Source organism: Panthera tigris, chromosome C2 (assembly GCF_018350195.1).
Source record: "Panthera tigris isolate Pti1 chromosome C2, P.tigris_Pti1_mat1.1, whole genome shotgun sequence".
In the NCBI taxonomy this organism is placed as follows: domain Eukaryota; kingdom Metazoa; phylum Chordata; class Mammalia; order Carnivora; family Felidae; genus Panthera; species Panthera tigris.
Window position 1 is genome coordinate 8955681 of NC_056668.1, and position 20468 is coordinate 8976148.

Sequence of the window (20468 nt, forward strand, 5' to 3'; positions counted from 1 at the left end):
CCTCCAAATACAGTCACGTTCTGAGGGACTGGGTGTTAGGCCCTCAACGCAAGAATGGGGGGGGGGGAGGTCACAGTTCAGCACATGACAGTCATTCTTCCATGCCAAGATGGTGAGGGCTCAGAGTCACTTCCACCATTCAAGTGTGGGGGTGCCATGAAGCTTCTTTAGTTCTCTTCCTCCTGAGCCCTTGTCCCCTGGGTAGCAGAGGGGACTTTTATTTGTCATCAGGATTACCTCCGCCCTTTCTGTTGAAACAATTACTTTGAGGGGAGCAGGCTTCATGAGGGAAACCCTCACCGGTTTACCTCTCATGAGTTTACCTCTCATGAGTGCTGGGTCTCTCCTTCCTATGCTCATACCAAGATGGCAGCTAGTACACAGGGGAGTTCATGGGCCCCATGGGGAAGGGACAGATCTCCCATCCAGTCCCTGCACTGGCCTCTTCTACCTGGAAGCCACATTGGTCCTGGTGAGCGTGCTGATAGTTACCCACTCAGGGAAGCATGGGCTGGGTCTGCCTTCTAGGGATCCAGCTGATGTCCTTGCTAAAGACAAGAAACTGAAGGACTAGGCTTGGGGGCTCTCACATGTGACCAAGCCACTTTGGAGATCCCCCAGGGACTGGTGGGATGCCCACCCTATCCCTGGCCAAGGTGGGCTCTTTGCAGCCATTGACTCCCAGCCAGACTTTTGGCTACATGCGATACCTGCTTTGGGGACATGTGAGGATCCCTGGGTCCTCTGTAGGCCTCAGAGGAGACAAAGGGAGCCAGGAATCCTGAACTCAAGCTCATCCATCCCACCTTCCTGTGACCACATTGCACTCCCAGCACCCACACACCCCAGTGTTAGGATGGGGTTGTCTCCTCCAAGGATTCAAACAGGTAGCAGAAGAAAAGCCCATTTTCTTTGGGGTTCCCAGAACGTTCAATGTGGGGGAGATGGGGGCAAGCATATGTGACCACAGGCTTCCCCTTCCTTATCCACGAGGGCTGGAAAGAACGGAGTTTCCCCTGTTCCTCGGGGCAGAAACTTATATGCAATGTCCTGAGTTTTCTAGATTATAAGAAGTTCAGGCATCAAATCTCTAGGCCCAGATATTTATATGGTAATAGGAGCTAAAGGAATTTTGAAAGTTATCTCTTGCCAATCAATGCCTGGCTTTCACGAACACTGTCTTTCTGAGAACATAAACCCCTATATCGAATATCACAAGCCAGAAACCTAGTCCTTCTTGCTATTTCTTCTCCATGCCCTGCCTTCCAGAGCAGCCCTCGCTACCCACAGAATCCCAATTCAGCTGGGACTCCTACGGTGTGCCACCTCTCTGTGGAGCTGGCCCTGAGACCAGGAGGGTAGGGCAGAGCCTCTCATCAACTTCTCTCTCTAGGGCTTGCTTCTTTCATCCTTGGACCCAGGAGCATCTAAGTGGCCATCCAGTGATCTCCTCTCAGGTAGCAGAAAAACAGACCAGCTACCAAAAAAAACCGGCTCAACAGGTATTCTTTCAAGATCAGGTCTTCCTGCTTCTCAGCTCCTTACTTAAGGGCCAAGACTTTGACCAAGTTCTCCCCGGTTCTAATATGCCCCACCTCTCCCAGTCTAAACAGCTCCCAGCCTGAAGTGGGGGTTGTACGCATTTTCTGCGACTGCCATAATAAATCACCACAAACCCGGAGGCCCGAAACAACAGAGCTTGATTCTCTCACAGTTCTGGAGGCCAGAAGTCCAAAATCAAGGTGTCATCAGGGCCATGCTCCCTGAAGGTGCCAAGAGCCACAGGGAAGGATCCTTTCTTAGCTCTTTCAGCTTCTGGGGTCTCTTGGCACCCAGTGGTGTTCCTTGGTTCATGATGGAATCACCCCAATCTCTGCCTCGTCTTGACATGGCCCTCTTCTCTCCTGTGTTTCTCTTCTCTTATAGGGACACCAACCAATAGATTTAGGGCCCACCCTAATCCAGTATGACCTCTTTTTATTTATTTATTTATTTTTTTTTGAGATAGAGAGAGAGAGTGTGTGCATTTGCAGGGGAGAGGCAGAGAGAGGGAGGGAGAGAATCCCAAGCAGGCTCTATACTCAGCACGGAGGCCGACATGGGGCTCGATCCCACAACGATGAGATCATGACCTGAGCCAAAATCAAGACTGGGACGCTTCACGGAGCCACCCAGGTGCCCTATGACCTCATCTTAACTTAATTACATCTACAAAGACCTTGCTTCCAAATAAAGTCACAAATAAGGTTCCAGGTGGACATAAGTTTTGGGGTCAGGGGAGCAGTATTCAACACTACAGGGTCTCATGGGTCAATGCTTCCTAATATTGTCCTCACTCTGGTGGCAAAACCCCAAGCAGATTAGGTGCTCGGGAAGAGAAAGGCGCCTGTTCATCCTGCCCCATTCTGCCAAAATGTACCGTATTTATGTGCAAGCTGTGTGGGTTTTCATAATAGCCTTACACATACCTTCCGAAGGTAACAGCGCCTGCAAACACTGGCCTGTGGCATTTGCTCCAGGCTCACCCACGCTCCCTGCTTCTGGAACAGCCCTTCCCCTGGTCATTTATGCCCCTTTGCTTATTTGTTTATACCCTTTCTTGTTCCAAAAAGGATTTCGGGCAGATGGTTTTTATTACCGGGCTAAATGAACACAGCAAGATCCTGTAGCAAATACAGTGCTCTCCGCAAACATAAATTTCCATGAAACCAACATGAAAAAACCCAAAAGCACTTGGAAATTAAAATGATGGTGTTAAGTTTGACATCGGGCTCCTTATTTTCGTTGACTTTCTGAAACATATTACATTCCTCGCTGCTCTGGTTTTGCAAGCTTTGTGCGTTCTTTCTTATTTTCTGGTTAACCTCTTTATGGAAGAGGCCCCTGGTCAAAGAAGGGAGATTCTTGAGCTAAAGGTGGAGATTAAAGTGTCTTGTTTTAGGGCACAAACTCTAGAAAGGAGATTGTGAGGCAAGTCCATCAGGGCACAAGCACACGTCGCTCCGTACTTCTCAAACTGAATATTCAGAGTATTCCTCTCCCTTTGGTAAAGGGCCTGATGGTGTCTGAGTGTGTCCTGAGAGCCTGACTTTCTCATCCACATGCTGTCTGATCTGTGGCAAATGAGATATTCTAAAAGCGTTTTAAGCTAGGACCCAGCAAAGCCATGCTGGTCGCTCAGCTGCGATGGACGTAAGCCAGGAATGGAACTGGAGAGCAAAGCTTTTCTGAAAATCGTGCTGGAGACCCACCCTTGTTCACTCACCAAATCTTGATGGAGCGTTCAGTGCCCGCCTGCAGACCTCCACCCCGAACCCACTTGCTCGTCACCGCTGCCTTTTCTGACGGCTTGAGGGAGGGCTGGTGACCCTGGGCGGGCAGCCTAGGGAGGAAGGAACTTGAGCTTGGGTCAGAGGCCCAGATTTTTCTATGATCAGCTGTAAGGACTGGACAAGATGCCTAGACTTGATACCGGATGACTCACAGAGTCGTCTGTATGATGAGATGATAGTCTGTGTGCAAGCCCTTGGTAAATTAGAAGGCGCAGGAAACCCGGAGGTGTGACACCAGCATCAGCCGACTTTCTGCACCATGAGGGGGTAGCAATTAGGAGGAATCCAGGGTGGGCGAGTCTAGAATGGCAAGTGGATGACCTGGCGGTCTTCGCAGGCCCCACCTGATGCTTCGCAGGTCCCACAATGGGGCTGCGTGGCTGCTGCTTCTGCGGTGGCCCAGCCGCCGGCACCTGGCTGAGTAGGAACTTCCCACAGCGCACCCTTGAGGCCAGGAGGGCTCACTGCAGGGAGGCCACTGTTCGACGGCCTTAAAGCCTCTGATAGTCCTTGGTCCTCCCAGGTGGACCAGGGTCAGGCTTTGGGCATTTGGCTCTCAGCACTATCTTAGAACAGAGACAAGAGGAAAGTGTTGTTTGGGTTAATGTCTGAGAATATTTATTCCAATGAAACTCCTTGCACGTAAACTAAAGAACGACTGCGAGCACAATGGATGGGGCGGTCCCACTCAGAAGGGCTGATATAAGACACACAATTTGTGAGTGTGCATGTGTGTGTGTATGTGTGTGTGTTTGTGTGTGTGTCTTTCATTGTGGTAAAATACACGCAACATAAAACTTACCATTTTAATCACTTTTCATTGTATAGTTTATGGCATTAAACACATTCACATTGTACAACCATCACCACCATCCATCTCCAGAACTTGTTCCTCCTCCCAAAAGGAAATCTGTCCCCATTAGACTCTGACTCCCTATCCCCCCTCCCCTGCCCCCGGGAACCACTGTTCTACTTTTGGTCTCTATGAATTGGACTCCTTTAGGGACCTTAGATAAGTAGAATCACATAATATTTGACTCTCATGACTGTCTTATTTCACTCAGCATAACGTCTTCAAGGTTCATGTGGTAGCGTGTGTCCAAATTTCCTTTCTTCCTAAGGCTTATAAATAATACTCTGCTGCATGGGTAGACCTCATTTTGCTTATCCATGCATCCATCATTGGACATCTGGATTGTTTCCACCTTTGGGCTACTGCGAATAATGCCGCTATAAACATGGATGTACAGATATCTGTTTGAGTTTCCAATTTCAAGTCTGGTGATCTCTTAATATTCAAGACATAATTCTTTGGTTGTCACATATCAGGTAATCTCTGGGCACTCCGATTGTGAAGTTACTAGTATCTATTTCGTCCGAAAGGTTAAATCTTCCTGTGTCCAGAGTATGAAAGAGCACTTAGCACATACAGGATCATGCTGGTATGCGTGTTGCTGAGATTGCTGACAGCTAAATTATGGGCACCAGATAAAAAAAAAAAGTGAGGTCACGTCTCACAGATGTGTTGTTTAAATTTCAGAAACTCCTCATTTCACACCAAGTGGCCAGCGTTAGCCAAAATATTTATGTTCAGACAACATCAGAGAAGCCCAGCTTGAACTAAGATCTACCTAGTCTTCCAGGATAAAAGCATAAACAGGGGTGGTGGGGGGGGGGAGGGTGCCTGGGTAGCTCACTTGGTTGAGCCTCTGACTTCAGTTCAGGTCACGATCTCACGGGGTGTGAGTTCGAGCCCCGCGTTGGGCTCTGTGCCGACAGCTCAGACCCTGGAGCCTGCTTCAGATTCTGTGTCTCCATCTCTCTCTCTGCCCCTCCCCCACTCACGCTCTCTCTCTCTCTCTCTCTCTCTCTCTCTCTCTCTCAAAAAAAAAAAAAAAAAAAAACAGGCAGGGAAGGAGCTTCCTCCACCAAGCCTGTCCCTCCATAGATAACACCATGGTCAATGCCAGGACCCCAAAAGGACCCCAAACCAGGACCATAGCAACCTGGCACCCACAAGAGCCCTCTCTGTGAAAGAGTGACAAAAACTCTCCTTGTGCAACAGGAGCCCAGCAGCTGCCAGCACATTTTGGAGGTGTGATTTATATATATGGGGATATGAGCCCAGATACTAAGGCCAGTCTGCCTGGGTTCAAGTCTTGCCTCTGCTACTTAAAGCTGGATGACATTGGACAGGTCATTTATCTCCTTGAAGCCTCCATTTCCCCAACCATTAAATGGTATTAATAGTAGTGCCTAATAAAGCAAAGGGCTATTTTGAGGGTTAAGTTAGTAAATATATGTAATGTGCTTAAAATCACATGTAGCACACAGTGGGTGCTATGTTAAGTGTTTGGCATCATTTTATTATCATTATTACTGATAAGAGGAATCCACCAAAGTCAGGCCTCTGTCAAGTTAACGTGAAACCTAGAACAATGGTTTCCACTGGAGTCTGGTGGCTTTGACTAGATATGCTGTCAATAAATTTAGCAAGGTCAAGTTTTGCAATGGCCTTTACCCCCAGGAAGAGAGCTGAGAGTCTGCTAACTGCAGACCCAAAAGGAGCCCGAACCCCAAACCACAGGCCTACTGCATATATAGCTTCCCTTTCATTAAACTGTTCATTCAACAAACTTTTTACCAACTTCCTAATGTGTGTCAGACCTTAGCCCAGCTCTATGAGGAATCAAAAAATGAATCAAGCTTCAAAGACCAATTGAGAGCAGAATAAGGGTGATATATTCATCTGCCCATCCACCCATCTATACATCCATCCATCATCCATCCATCCCTCCATCCATCCCTCCATCCATCTATCCATCCATCCATCTCTCCATCCATCTATCCATCCATCCATCATCCATCCACTTATCCATCCATCTGTCCATCCATCTATCCATCCATCCATCCATCCATCTATCCATTCGTCATCCATCCATCTGCCCATCCATCCATCTATCCATCCATCCATTCCTCCATCCACCTATCCATCCATCCATCCATCCATCCATCCATCCATCATCCATCCACTTATCCATCCATCTGTCCATCCATCTATCCATCCATCCATCCATCCATCCATCCATCTATCCATTCATCATCCATCCATCTGCCCATCCATCCATCTATCCATCCATCCATTCCTCCATCCACCTATCCATCCATCCATCTACCTATCCATCCATCCTTCCATCCATCCACCCATCCATCCATCCATCCATCCATCATCCATCCACTTATCCATCCATCTGTCCATCCATCTATCCATCCATCCATCCATCCATCTATCCATTCATCATCCATCCACTTATCCATCCATCTGTCCATCCATCTATCCATCCATCCATCCATCCATCCATCTATCCATCCATCCATCATCCATCCACTTATCCATCCATCTGTCCATCCATCTATCCATCCATCCATCATCCATCCACTTATCCATCCATCATCCATCCATCCCTCCATCCATCCCTCCATCCATCCCTCCATCCATCTATCCATCCATCCATCTCTCCATCCCTCTATCCATCCATCCATCTCTCCATCCATCTATCCATCCATCCATCATCCATCCATCTGTCCATCCATCTATCCATCCATCCATCCATCCATCCATTCATCATCCATCCATCTGCCCATCCATCCATCTATCCATCCATCCATTCCTCCATCCACCTATCCATCCATCCATCCACCTATCCATCCATCCATCCATCCATCCATCCATCATCCATCCACTTATCCATCCATCTGTCCATCCATCTATCCATCCATCCATCCATCCATCCATCTATCCATTCATCATCCATCCATCTGCCCATCCATCCATCTATCCATCCATCCATTCCTCCATCCACCTATCCATCCATCCATCTACCTATCCATCCATCCTTCCATCCATCCATCCATCCATCCATCCATCCATCCATCCATCCATCCAGCTGCCCATCCATCCATCCATCTATCCATCCATCTATCCATCCATCCATCCATCCATGCATCCATTCATCTAATGTGAAGTATCTACTGGCTTCTATCATATCCACAAGGACAGAGGTCACCCTAACTCAATGGAATGATTTTAGGGATGTTAGGAAAATGCTCAAGACTTCTTTTCCCCAGTTCTCCTTTGCATCCTGATTGGTGTTTGAAATTTCACTATTAAATCTTTATACCTTATATTTAAAAATACCTCCCGGGTGTGATAAAATGTTAAGCCATAATGAGTCATTTGCACCTGAGAGCTTTAAAAAAGGGATCCAAAAGTGGACTTTGATGGCACGTCGAAGAAACGAGGATGAGGGTCGTGGGTGGGAAAGGAGGGCTGGAGCCCCCAAGCCTAACCTCCCTGCCTGCCAACTGTCCCTGGTGCAGCTGGCTCTGCGTGCCTGTGACCCCCCACACTCTGAGGGGGCAGGAGTAGTGTCTGTCTTGCTCACCAAGCACCCTGTTGCTGACATGTGCTGGAGTTCAATAAATATTTAATGAATGAAAAAAATGAATCGATACATTTATACACAGATTGAGTCACACAGTGAACCTGTAACTTTGCCCTCTGGCCCAGGAAAGGTTCATTCGTCCATCAGGAGCCACAGGCCAGGGCCATGGGTCTGGGAGCTTTCACACTTCAGCCCAGAACAGGAATGAACTGTTCCAGAGAAAATAAAGATTAATAAAGGTTTAATGAAAGTCTATAAAACATAACATTATGTCCATTCTGTTGATGGTTACATGTAGTATTTATAAAAATACTATAATCTTTTGAAACAATTTGGGGTTTGCATTTTCTCTCTCTTTGCAGAATTTCCCAAAAATACATAATCAGTGCCAAGAAATCAAAGGCAGTTGCCAAATCTCCCCCAAAGACAAAAGTACAAAAATCACTCCCCCAAGTTCCCTGCATAAAATTATAGATCATGCAGGTGCATTTTACTATAGATGATATTTACTAAACACAAGAGGCTCTGAACCTATGAATGCCTCTCAACTAAAGATTTTGTTTACAACGGTTACTTTTAGAGAAGAGAGTAAAAAGCTTTGTGGATTTGGGTTGTGGGTCAATCCTCAATCAGTAATATCTAACAGATATTTCTAACCCACTCCAAGCTCCCAGCACTTCCAAGGGACACCCTCTCTGCCATCACCGTCCCATTGCCAGGGACATAGGGATTAGGTTTCTGGTCCACGCTCAGGGTCATTTGCCCACTGCTGAGTTCCTTCATCTTTTTTTTTTTTTTTTTAACATTTTTAAATTTATTTATTTTGAGAGAGAGAGAGAGAGAGAGAGAGAGCGAACATGAGCGGTGGTGGGGCGGAGGTGCAGAGAGAGAGGGAGAGAGAATCCCAAGCAGGTTCCGCACTGCCAGCACACAGTCCAACATAGGGCTCGAACTCACAACTGTGAGATCATGACCTGAGCCAAAACCAAGAGTTGGACTGAGCCGTCCAGGTGCCCCCTTCACTGTCCTTAAGCACCACCCAAAGCCCCACAGATTGAGGGGTGCTGCTAAAGGAATACAGAAGCCCGAGTCCCTGCCCTTGGACCATCACGATGGAATCAATGAGAAAGGGACAGACACAGGAATCAAGTTAAATGGTGGTTCTCGGCAATTCTGTACCTGAGAATGACCAGCAGCACACCTGGAGAGGCTGGAGGCATTCCCAGCACAGTGCGGTTCCCTCGGCCACCCTTGGGTGCTGTCCTAACTTTTAGAACTATGCCCAGCCCTACTGGGCTCTCCAGGCAAACTCCCTGTACATCCCAAGAAAGCCACCTTCTTCTTTTGGCACTGGCTTCACATTTCACCTTGTCCCTTATCTCCAACTCGTGGCACATCGTCCCTCCTTCCATGCAGTGCCCCACGGCCCACCCAGCTCCATACTCTACCAACAGACTCTCCTAATGGCCCGTATCTGCTGCTGTACCCGGAAAAAAACAGACAAACAAACACAGTTGCACCTTGGTCAAAATTCAGTGATTTGCAACCAGAGCATAGCAGCCTGCAAGTTGAGAAACCCTTGAGTTGCTCAATATGATCAAAGTCCCAAGCAGTGTGGGGACAACTGCCAGGTGACCGGCCCAGAGCAGGATGGGCGGACAGGGTAACAGGAGGTGATCCTCGGCAGGAATCAGGCCGTTCCCCGGGGAGCCGTGAGTAGGGATACAGGGGAGGGGTGTGCCATCAGTGGGCCCAGTGCAGGGAGTGTGGGCAGGCAGGCCGGGCTGACAGTGGGCGGCCCTCCGTGCCGGGCTTGGCAGTCAAGGTTTTATCCCACTAGCCCCAGAGAGTGACCGGAGGGTGTTTTAGGGAGATGACTATGTGTATCGGGCATTTTTCCAAAGTACAGAAATGACATTTCTGGTTGGTCCTGAATGTCCGCCTTGGCCCAGCTGCCTCACATCGTGCATGGGGCAGTGAACCATTCAACCAATGACACACGTGCCCACGCAAGCCCTTCTCAAAGAGCAAGGTAGCACTTTTCTCTCAAATACTCTGGCTTTGAAGCTTCCAGCTGGAGGGAGAGGGAGGACAGGAGGGTGGCAACGTCCCTGCAGAGTCCTATGTCACACAGGCTGCGCCCCAGCCAGGGTCCAGAGCAGCCCCACTGGCAAGGGACCCCAAGAAGTGGATGGGACGCAAAGACATGTGAGTTTGGGGTGAGGCTCTGAGCCGGGAGGGTTTGGGGTTGACAGTCATGTGTCTCGGGGCTGTGAGGCCCCCGCCTACCAGAGCTATGGGCAGGCAAGGGTTCTCCAGGTGACACAGTCAACGTCCCCCCTTCAAAAGGGCAGCTGCAGTGGGCCGGGGACCCCTGGGGAGCCCAGCAGCCGACTGTGAGGGCAGCTGGGTTCCTAGTGAGCCAGAAAGGACAAGATCCCGTCCCTGAGTGTTTAGAAAGAACTCTTTCATTGCCTGCCGGGTCTAGGGCTAAATCTGTTGAGTGTTTCAAAGCGGTGTCAGCTTGAGCTCGCTGTCACTGACCCTTTGCACTGTGACAGGCTTGCTTCTCCTGCGAAGAGGGCCAGGCGGGGCACTCAGTTTCCAGACGTGGGAGCCTTATCCTCCCCACGGCCCTCACCCCTCCCACCAGCTCACACACACACTGGCATGGGAGAAGGGGCAGGGAAGTTATAGATCTCTCTTAATAAGGGTAAAACAGGGGAAATTCCATGCAATCTGATCCCTGACTTAATTCTTCAACTACCTTGAACCCCACACCCCCAACAGCTGCCACGGTCTTCCCGGGATGGGCGGTCTTCCCGAGGCCTGCTGGGAGGGCCACAGGCAAAGTAGAAAGGGATCCGGGATTAGTGCCCTGACAGGGTCCCCAAACCGTGGAGTCACTCAGGACACTGGCTTTTTTGGTTGCACATTCCCATCAAGAGATTTAATTCCTGCAGTTTTCAAGGTCCGAAATCTCTTAATCGCTCGGTTTAGTTGTGAAGTCTTGGGAAACCAGAGAAGAGCCCCGTGGTTCCATTCTCCAGCGACTCAGCGCCAGGTCTGGGCTCAGCCCGGGTGCTGGGGTCGCAGCTTCGATGGACTCGGGAATGGATTCATCCATCATGATGATAAATCTTTAGCAGCACAGGCCTTGCATATGTTGGGCGTCCTTACAGGGCTTACAGGTTATTACATATATTATCTTAGCATCTTCTAGACGGCTCTGGGAAGCAGCTGTTATGATGTAGATAGCCAGGTGAGTCACGTAAGGCTGAGCTGATTGCTCAAAATTACTCAGACCTGAAGCCAGCCTCCATTCTTATCTGGCACCATCTGCTTTGCAAAAATCTTTTAAGCTGACTGTGTTTTACTTACCTGCATATATAATGGGATCAATGCTTTTTAAGCCTCTACAGAGAAATCTGTAAAGAAAAGGAAGAAACACGGATTCGTCCTCTGGTACCATGAAGATGTTACTATAAATACTTGTTTTCCACTTAGGTGTTTGTTTTTGTTTTTAGATAAAAATCAGTACAACTGAATGTCAGTTTTTGTTCTTCAAAGGCTCATTCTCTTCTATCAGAGACTGTCTTCCATTACACAAGAACAAGAAGTCCAAAAGCCTGTTTTCAAGGCTTCTTCCGATGTCTTTTTAAAAATGCAGACAGTTGGGGCGCCTGGGTGGCTCAGTCAGTTAAGCGTCGACTTCGGCTCAGGTCATGATCTCACGGTCCGTGAGTTCGAGCCCCGCGTCGGGCTCTGTGCTGACGGCTCAGAGCCTGGAGCCTGTTTCAGATTCTGTGTCTCCCTCTCTCTCTGACCCTCCCCCGTTCATGCTCTGTCTCTCTCTGTCTCAAAAATAAATAAACATTAAAAATAAAAATGCAGACAGTCAATCTTGCCAGTTCAGGGGTGATTCTTGGCGCTTTTAAGCTCAAACATTCCTCCCTTCAGCTAATCTTCATATTCCTCACTCTGCTTGCGGGACGGATGGCTGCCAGGGCCACAGTTCTTGGCCCCGGGTTGCCAACGGCAATAACGCACCGGGAATTTTCCACTGGGGGCCGTTCTTGGGGAGGGCACCCAGGGCTTGGTCTCCGAGATCCTCCTATGTGGAGGACCCTGGAAGGAGCACTCTGGAAGGAACAGGGAGGAGCTGGGACTCAGAACCCTCGGCCACTTCTCACTAGGGGCTGGGGGCCCTGCCAGAGCTTGGGGGCTTGGAGCAGAGTCTCCAAGAAGAAGCAAGCCACCCAGAGGCAGATGTTCCCTCTTCAACTCTGGGACGTGCACACCCACACCACGCACACCAACAGCTTCCCTGGAACAAGAGGGAAGTGAAAACAGACTTAGAGCGACAGGTCTGTTTCCATCGGAGGCCACTCTTGGGCACAGGAGACCAGCAATAGCTTGGTTTTCGAAAGGCTCCTCCTTGGCAAGTACTTACAGCGGGCTACACTTCAACGAAGAAAAAATAAATATATGAAACCGTATCTTTTTATTCTTCAGAACACTGCAAAAGTGTCTGCTGTTCCTTTCAATATCTCACCTAGATGTACTCGTGGGTCTAAATAAGGAAAAATCCCAACCTCCAGTTCCTGGCTCCATCTGTAACAGGTCCCCCAGGACCCCACCCCCAGGAGAGGCCCCTGCTGGTTTGATGCACTGTGGTTGCCATCTTGGAATTCTTCATGAGTTTTGCACAAGGGGCCCCACATTTTCATTTTGCACTGCCTTCTGCAAATGACGTAGCCAGTCCTGAGAACAGGCAAAGGTAACCCGTAGTGCCCTGTACTCTTCAGAGAAAAAGCACAAAATGGCCCTTTGTATTATGTCTGAAGACTAAGCTAGAAACACCACACGCTATCTCATCTGCGAGGCCTTTGCCTTTATGAAGAATTCTGCGATCTGAAATTTCATACTTGACCCAATTAATTCTAAACTTCTTAAGTGTTTTAAAAACACATGCCTGAAGGTATCACTGGTCTCCCTCCGAGGGCTGACCCAGTCATATTCTTACCAATGCGAGTGTTATTTGTTAGGGCCAGGGACAGGAGATTTGTTTTCAGGGGCCATCTGGGAAAATGTAAGTGTCCTGTGGAGTAACTTCTTGGCCAGGATTAATACATGAGGTGGAGTGAGTGCTCAGGAGGGGCTGGGGTCCCAGAGGAGGACTGTAATGGTGAGAACAAGGTTATGGGGGGCTCTGGGAGGGCACTTGATGTCCAAGTCCTTAAAACAATGTTCTGGGCTCATGTGCCCCATTCTGATTCTCTCTTGAACCCATTACAATCACTCCACCAAAACTGTGCCTACCGGGGTCTGTAGTTTCCTCCATGCTGCTAAATCCAGTGATCACTTCTCAGTACTCATATTAGTTGATTTGTCTGAGGACTTGGCACGGTGGCTCACTCTCTCCAATGTGGACGTCTGTCTTCACTCACCACTCTGGGTTGCCTCTTCCCTCCCGTGCGCCATGCTACTGGGTCCTCCTGATCACCCAATCTCTGCTGTTGGAGGGTTCCTGGAGTCACTGGCAAGGCCCTCCCCTTTTCTGTCTACGGCTCTCATCCAGTCTCATGGCTTTCAATCATAAGTCTATGCTGTTGTGTCCCAAATGGCCTTCTCCAGTCCAGTCTCCTCGCTGAACTCTGCACCTCTATATCCAACCATGGGTGTCCCCACCTTTGCAGTGACAGCTATCCCAAACTCAACATGTCCAAAACAAAACTCCTCTTTTGTGCCCATCACCCTCCAAACCCAGATTCTTCCACCTCCCACTGCCTTCACCTTCTCAATAAGTGGCAACTCCATTCTTCAGCTGCCCAAGCAGAAACCTTGGGGCTATGTTTGACACCTGTCTCTCACACCCCATAGCTAATCCATCAGTGAAACACTTCTAGCACTCACTTTTGTCACTGCTGGCATCTCCTACCTGGATGATCACAGGTCTCCCTGAAATAGCCCAGGTGTGACCTTGGGCAAGTTACTTAACCTAAGCTTCAGTTTCCCCACCTGTAAATGAGGACAATAACATACACGTGATAGATTTCTTGAAGGATTACATAAGTTAATGCCAACGGAAGCGCTTAGCACATGTTTGGCACATCACAAGCCACTCGCTACATTTAGCTGTGGTTATTTTTATTCTGATCATTAATAACTAACAGCATCTGTGAAGTTGGGTTCAGAAAGCTAAATTTATAGAGAATGAGCATTAGACATTGTATTTAACCGTATTTTATTTAACATTAGTAAATCTCAGTCTCATGTTTTCATTTAACACTACATTTTTTATCCCTGCAATGTTTCCAGTTCATTGCCCAGATAAATCATTTTCACAAGCTTAAAAATTTCATGGAAGAGTTACTTGTTCATGGAGGTTACCAGTCCAGCTAGGACAATGTCCTGTTGCTTGTTTTCATTTCTGTTTTGACGTTAAGCCCCAAAGGGAGGTCCCACTGAGCTCTACTGAATTTCCAAGGGAAAGTCTGGCAGGCTGGGATCCGTGGATTCATACACTTTTCCAATCTGGAGAGGTTGAGTCATCTGATTGCTGTTTGGGTTACTTACTGTAGTTGGCACTTGCTCTTGAGTTTCCACAACTACAACGAGTCTTCCAAATTCTTCCTTCTCCATAGATTCTGTCCTCTATGCTTTGGGGCACAAAGCTAACTACTGCCTTGTTGTTTTCCACGACAGATGTGAAGCCACCAGACTGTGCTCAATACCCGTTCTAGAAAGGACCCACTTCTATTCAGACATGAGTGCTTTTTTTCTACAACTCCGCATATTGCCATTCAGCTAGTCCCCTGTCTTGGCTTCCTAGGGCTGCTGTAACAAAGTATCACAAACTGGGTGGCTTAAAACAACAGATACTTATCTTCTTACAGTTCTAGAGACCAGAAGTCCAAAACTAGGGTGTCAGCAGGGCTTGTTCCTTCTGAGGACTGTGAGGGAAACTCTGTTCCACTCCCCGCTTCTGGTGGTTGCTGGCAAACCTTGGCATTTCTTGGCTTATAGACATATCATTGCAATCTCTGTCTCCTTCCTCACATGGCGTCCTCCCTGTTTTTCTGTGTGCTCGCAAGGCCATCTTGTTATAAGAACACCAGTCTTATTGGTTTAGAGGCTTACCCTAGTCCAGTATGACCTCATCTTAACTATATTATAATGAGCTTATCTGCAGTTATATCTGCAACGACCTTATCTCCAGATAAAGGCACATTCTGAGGCACTAGACATTAGGATTTCAACATTATCTTCTTGGAGGGGGGGGGATATAATTCAACCCATAACATCCTTTATTATATAAAGCTTTCCCATGGAACGTTTTAACTATGAATCATCTAATCTTTGACTCTCTAGACAATATTCTTATAACCTGTGTCTTTTTACTTTTTAATATTTTTCTTGTCTAACAGGTTTTTTTCACCTATACCTTGAAAAGGGAAAAACAACAACATAGCAAATCTAGACAACTATCTTGTCAGGAAAAACAGCTATGCAAAGGCACCAATGTATTTTATTAAATGAAATCTGATCATTTCATTTAGAAATATCTATCTGCTGTATTTTTAATGGCTTCTAATGAAAGTTGGTGAGTTGGAATTAGAGAGATAATGCCTCCTGAGAAATGGTTTGGAATTTTTATGACTGTGGTTACTTAAACTTGGAGTTTTCACTAAATCAATAGATTGCTCAGTCTCTCTGAGTTGAAAATGGTCTCTACAAGCATCTGACCACATACCCATGGTTTTCATTTGTATTAACACGGGCTTCTCCCCAAACCAGTTCTTATTATGAAAAATAGGTTTTTCTTTAGTCCTCCAAAAGAGAGGGGAAAAATTTAATCTATAAATTGTCATTTCTCTATGATGTGGGAAAGATGTTTCACATTGATATCCCTGGATGGCATGAGCAAGCCCTAAACACCATGGTAGTAAGAAGTTAGTCATACAATTACTCTGTCTCTGCCTGTCACAGAAAGACTGCAGTTCTACAACATGGGTAGAGGGCAGAGAAGTCCTCATAAACTTAAAATCCAGATGCCTGCCAGTCTGAAAAAGAACCCAAGGAAAGTTATAGAATGTTTGGAGCTGTAATGAAGGAAACTTCATTTTTAGAGCCAAAAAACCCCACAGTGTGGCCCATTCTGAATGAATATGAAATGGTTTTTCAAAGGTATTACTTGATCACTTTCTCGTAATTCTTATACATTTGTGTAAGAAGGTGTACTAAAATCGCACCTCCAGCTTCTAGGAAAGAGATCCATTTGCTTTGTACGTTAATAAGGAACACGGCAGCCAGCATGTGCTTAGGAAATACTAGAGTATTGCCGCTGGAGTCCAATCCAATTATTCGGATATAGCATAAAAGGTCTTTCTTTTCTCGTGTTAGTTTTGCTCATTTATATCATTAAGGTGAATCCAAATCTTCCTTGAGTTTATTCTAAGTTCCCAAGTTGTAGCATTTGTGAAATATCTAAGCAATAATGCACAGCCAAGCTAGCTGGGGCAACAAGAACAGACAGTTTTTTGAGCCATTTTCTTAAACTGCTGAACATCAAGGTTGAGACAACTGTGCATTCTTTCAAGGTCCAAGGACCATTTTCATTTAAAGGCAGCTCTTCCTCTTTCTTGATAAGCGCTAGGAAACAAGGTTGTATGCTGTCTCCACAGTGGATCCAACCCCATGTCAGGAGCCCTTGGGGACAGTGTAATGTGTGTGATGAGGTGTGTGTGATGGCCCGTTCCCAGATGGCTTGATATCTCCCACTGCAGGGCAGACCAAACCTAAAAAGAGGCTGAGTGGCCGAATCTTCCAACTCTTCACCAAGACATGAGCCCAGGGGGTTCTGGGTAAAGAAATTCCCACACGCCTGGCTCATGAACCTCCTTCCCCACGGGCCGCACCGCTCCCACGCCGGGTCTGACATGCCCTTCAGTAGTGTGGGTGGGGAAGGGCCAACGAGCCCCGTGTGTCCACAGGAGAGCTAAAGTAGCCAAAGGTGAGACTTCTGCGGGATGGGGACATCGTGTGACTCAAAGGTCCTACTGGCCTCACATCTGCACCCCTCCAGGCAGCCTGGGGGGCAGGGAGGCCTGAGCTCACACCTTATCCAGCAGGAGAAAGGTCTTCGGGAGACCAGAAAAAATGAAGAATGGATGTGCCCAGGGACACTGGACGGTAAAAAAGCAGGAGCAGGGGCTAGGCAAACATTGTGTCTGTCCCTTGTCCCAGCCAGGCTGTCCCCACTGGCCCCCACTGCTGACGCCTAATTAGGAGACAAAGCTCCAAAGCTGACACAGCTAGACTCCAGGCGGGCTGGGAGGTTGAATGTAATGGAGAGACTACACCATGTTCCTGCTCCTTTTTTTTTTTAATTATTTATTTCCTTTAAAAAAAAACAAAAAAAGGAATGTAGCTCACAGACAACAGAGGAAGGAGCACCATAAAAGTTTATATGGAAAAAACCCCTCACCTTTCAGATCTGGTGCTCATAAAACCAGATCCAGTTTGAGGGGCCGAGCGTGCCCTGGTGTGTTTCACAGCTGGCCTTCGAGGATTTTCATGTTACTTTATAGCCCCAGGGCTTTCTGAGACCCTGCTGAGGGCAAACCCTACATCCTGCTGGCCTTCCTGTCTGTGCTCATTCACCTTCCCGAAACCCAAATTGGTTTTTTGGTTTTTGGTTTTTCTTTTAGCAATTCTAGCTCATCACTGCCCCATGAAACTTTCAAGGGACTTATAACCTCTCAGCCTGCTTGCCAAAGTGATTTGACTTCAGGCCATTCCCTGGAAAAGTCAGGAGAGGATGTCTCTAGTCAAGCAAGTTTAGGAAATGCCGCGCAGCATTTTCTAGAAGTTCACAGTGCACACCTGCATAGTAAGGGCGGTGAGAAAGTCTGTGGTTACCGGCTTTCGACAGACCCACCTGACCTTCACATCCTCACAGGAGACATCCTGCAAACACAGCGTGGCAAGAAACACTCGCTGGGAAACACCATCCCACATCCTGCTCAAGCACACACCTAAGCCACAGATTGCCCACCCAGGAGTGTGCTTTGGAGGCTTTGCAAACCCAGATGCAAGACACAACATTTATTCCTGGAATGCATTATCTCGTTACGCTCAGCCTCACCCACCCAGGCGGTCAAGGTCTTTTTTGGAACTTGATTCTTAGAACCATGTTTGTCTTGGACTCACATCTCTCTAGCGCACGCTTCCACAAGCACGCACACGTCTGCAGGAAAAAGTGGCCCGCAGGTGAAGCCAGCTGCAACTCTACACGGCCGGCGAGTCCTGTATGCACTGCCCCTCTTGGGAGGCATGCTTGGGCAAGATCCTTCCGGAGCATCAGGGATGGTTTTAGGTGGTTTCCGAGGAGATGCGTTCATTTGAAATTGTTTTTCCATTGAATGGCCCCACGGAGAAAAGTGGTCGCTGGGAAGCTGAATTATGACCTAATGTCAGTAGCAGCTGCTGGTAACTCCAGGGAAGGGGTGGGGAGCTGGTGTCTGGGAGTCCGGGGCTCATTAACACTCACTTCTTAAATTAGCAAATCCTTCTAGTACAAGTTTAAAAATAGCAACCTAATGGTTTCTAAAATTAGCAGTCACAGCTCTCCATAAATATTTAGACCTCCAATAAACTTCTGGTCCACTTCCCTAGACTAACGGGGTCAAGCAGGCTTAGCTTTTATGCCACATTCTTGAGGATCAGTGTACTTAATGATTGACCTTGACAAGCAAGAGCTTTGAGAAGCCTCAGAATGGCCAGGACCAGGGACAGCCTGAGCGGCCATCAGCCTGGGGACAACCTCCATGCAGGACTGGAAGGATCTCAAAGGCCACTTGGAGAAGTTGGGAGCCTCCGGGCTACGTGTAGGAACCGACTGTCCAGGCTGGCCTGGGACTGTCCCAGTCTCACATTGCGAGTCCCCTGCCCTGGGCAACCTCTCAGTCTCCAGCAAACCAGAACCGTTGGGTCACCCTGGCCACCTGAACCACTGCAAAAGGATCAAGACTAATGTTCTCCGGGCACAAGTGGGACAAGTGTTGACTCTCCAAAATACACTGATGACACCACTCCTCAGTCTTCATGCCAACGTCTGTCCTATTGACTTGCGAAGCGTAGCATTTCAAGGAGGAATTAAACCAGGGAAAAGACCAGCCAGGCCAGGCAGAGAACTTCACCCCCTGCACCCGGTTCCCCCATGTGTAAAACAGGATGAACAGTCGCTGCGTGACCGGGTTACTACGGGGACAAATTTTACGTCGTTATGTCAGTGCCCTGCGAAGTGCCCGGCATCCCTCAGGCCCAGAAATGGGCACTTTTGGTGGTAGCTCTGTTGGGGCACTCAGCACATGGGGCGGGGGGCTCACTGCAGCAGCCCTGCCTCATCCATCAGAGTGACCCCCTACGTGGGTGCCATCTCCTCCCCCGCAGTGGCTGCAAGACAGCCGGCCCCGCCCTGCTCTGGACAGCAGAGATTGTCGGGCGCCCCCCACCCCGAGCCCAGCCCCTGCACAGAGTGGGTGCTCGCTAAGTGGAGGGAAGAAGCCTTGGAGCAGAGTCTAAAGAAAGCCAGCATCATGACAAGGCGCAGGTGGCCTGTCAGGGTGAAGTGCGTGTGGAGACCACTGCGTCCTGAAGAAAGCATCATTTAAAACGCCTGTGAAAACCCTAACATTGACCACTGCGTGTCCTGCTGGGCACCACACTGTTTCGTTGTCCCCTAGTTTTGTTTGTCTGTTAAGCAGCATGGAACTAAGAAATACCCGCTGCAATGCTGAGACATCGAAGCCCAGTAGTTCTAAATCCCGCAAGATGACGGTACGGGCCCCCCGTGGCAATGTCACTTGTGTCACTAACCAAATCCTGCGCTGTAATTTAGTAGGGGGTTTCTCCACAAGGGGACCCAGGGTTAAAGACAGTCGCAGTGAGCGTCTGTGCCGCCTGGGAGATGCCCCCCAGCCCACATTTCACTCCCTGCAGCCTTCCTGCGCTTAACTGAGAGGAAGGAAGTAGGTTTTGCCCACTGAGTTCTTCCTTGGTTTGGGATGCTGAAGTGACTTGTCATCAGCAGAGAAGCTACCAGAACCAGGAAACACTCTGGGGCCATGGAGTCCAGCTCCCTCATGTTAGAGAAAGAAGCTGAGCCCAGACAGACACCCCGAGTCACTCAGCGGGTGGGGGTGACAGGGTGGATTGGTACCCTGGCCCGGGCAGGAGAGAGGACCCAGTGGTGTTCACCAGGGTTTTCTGCTCACCTGCCCGCCTTCCCTCCTCCCTTCCTCTCCTCGTCGCATCCTTTCCCCTGCCTCCCTGCCTCTCTCCTTCCTCCCTTCCAACTCTTCCCAAGTGTCCCCTATTCGTCTGGCACTACATATGTACCGGGTCCTTGCCCCCAAGAAGCGTTCTGGGTTTGGCCATGGTTAGAATTTCTGAAACCTCTGAAATGGCTCCGCGTTCCCGTCTCTCTGCAAGTCAGGTAGCGACAAGCACACCGCTCCGCAGACAGGTGTGAGGGGAGGTGCCCTGGTTTGTGGTCCTGGCCCCGGCACCTAAGGAGCTGTGACCTTGGTCACTCCCTGGCCCCTGACATCAGTGCGCAATCTCGAAGTTCACATCCAGCTCTGGGGTTCTGGAAGAAAGCGTCAGACCTGCCTGTGGGTATTAA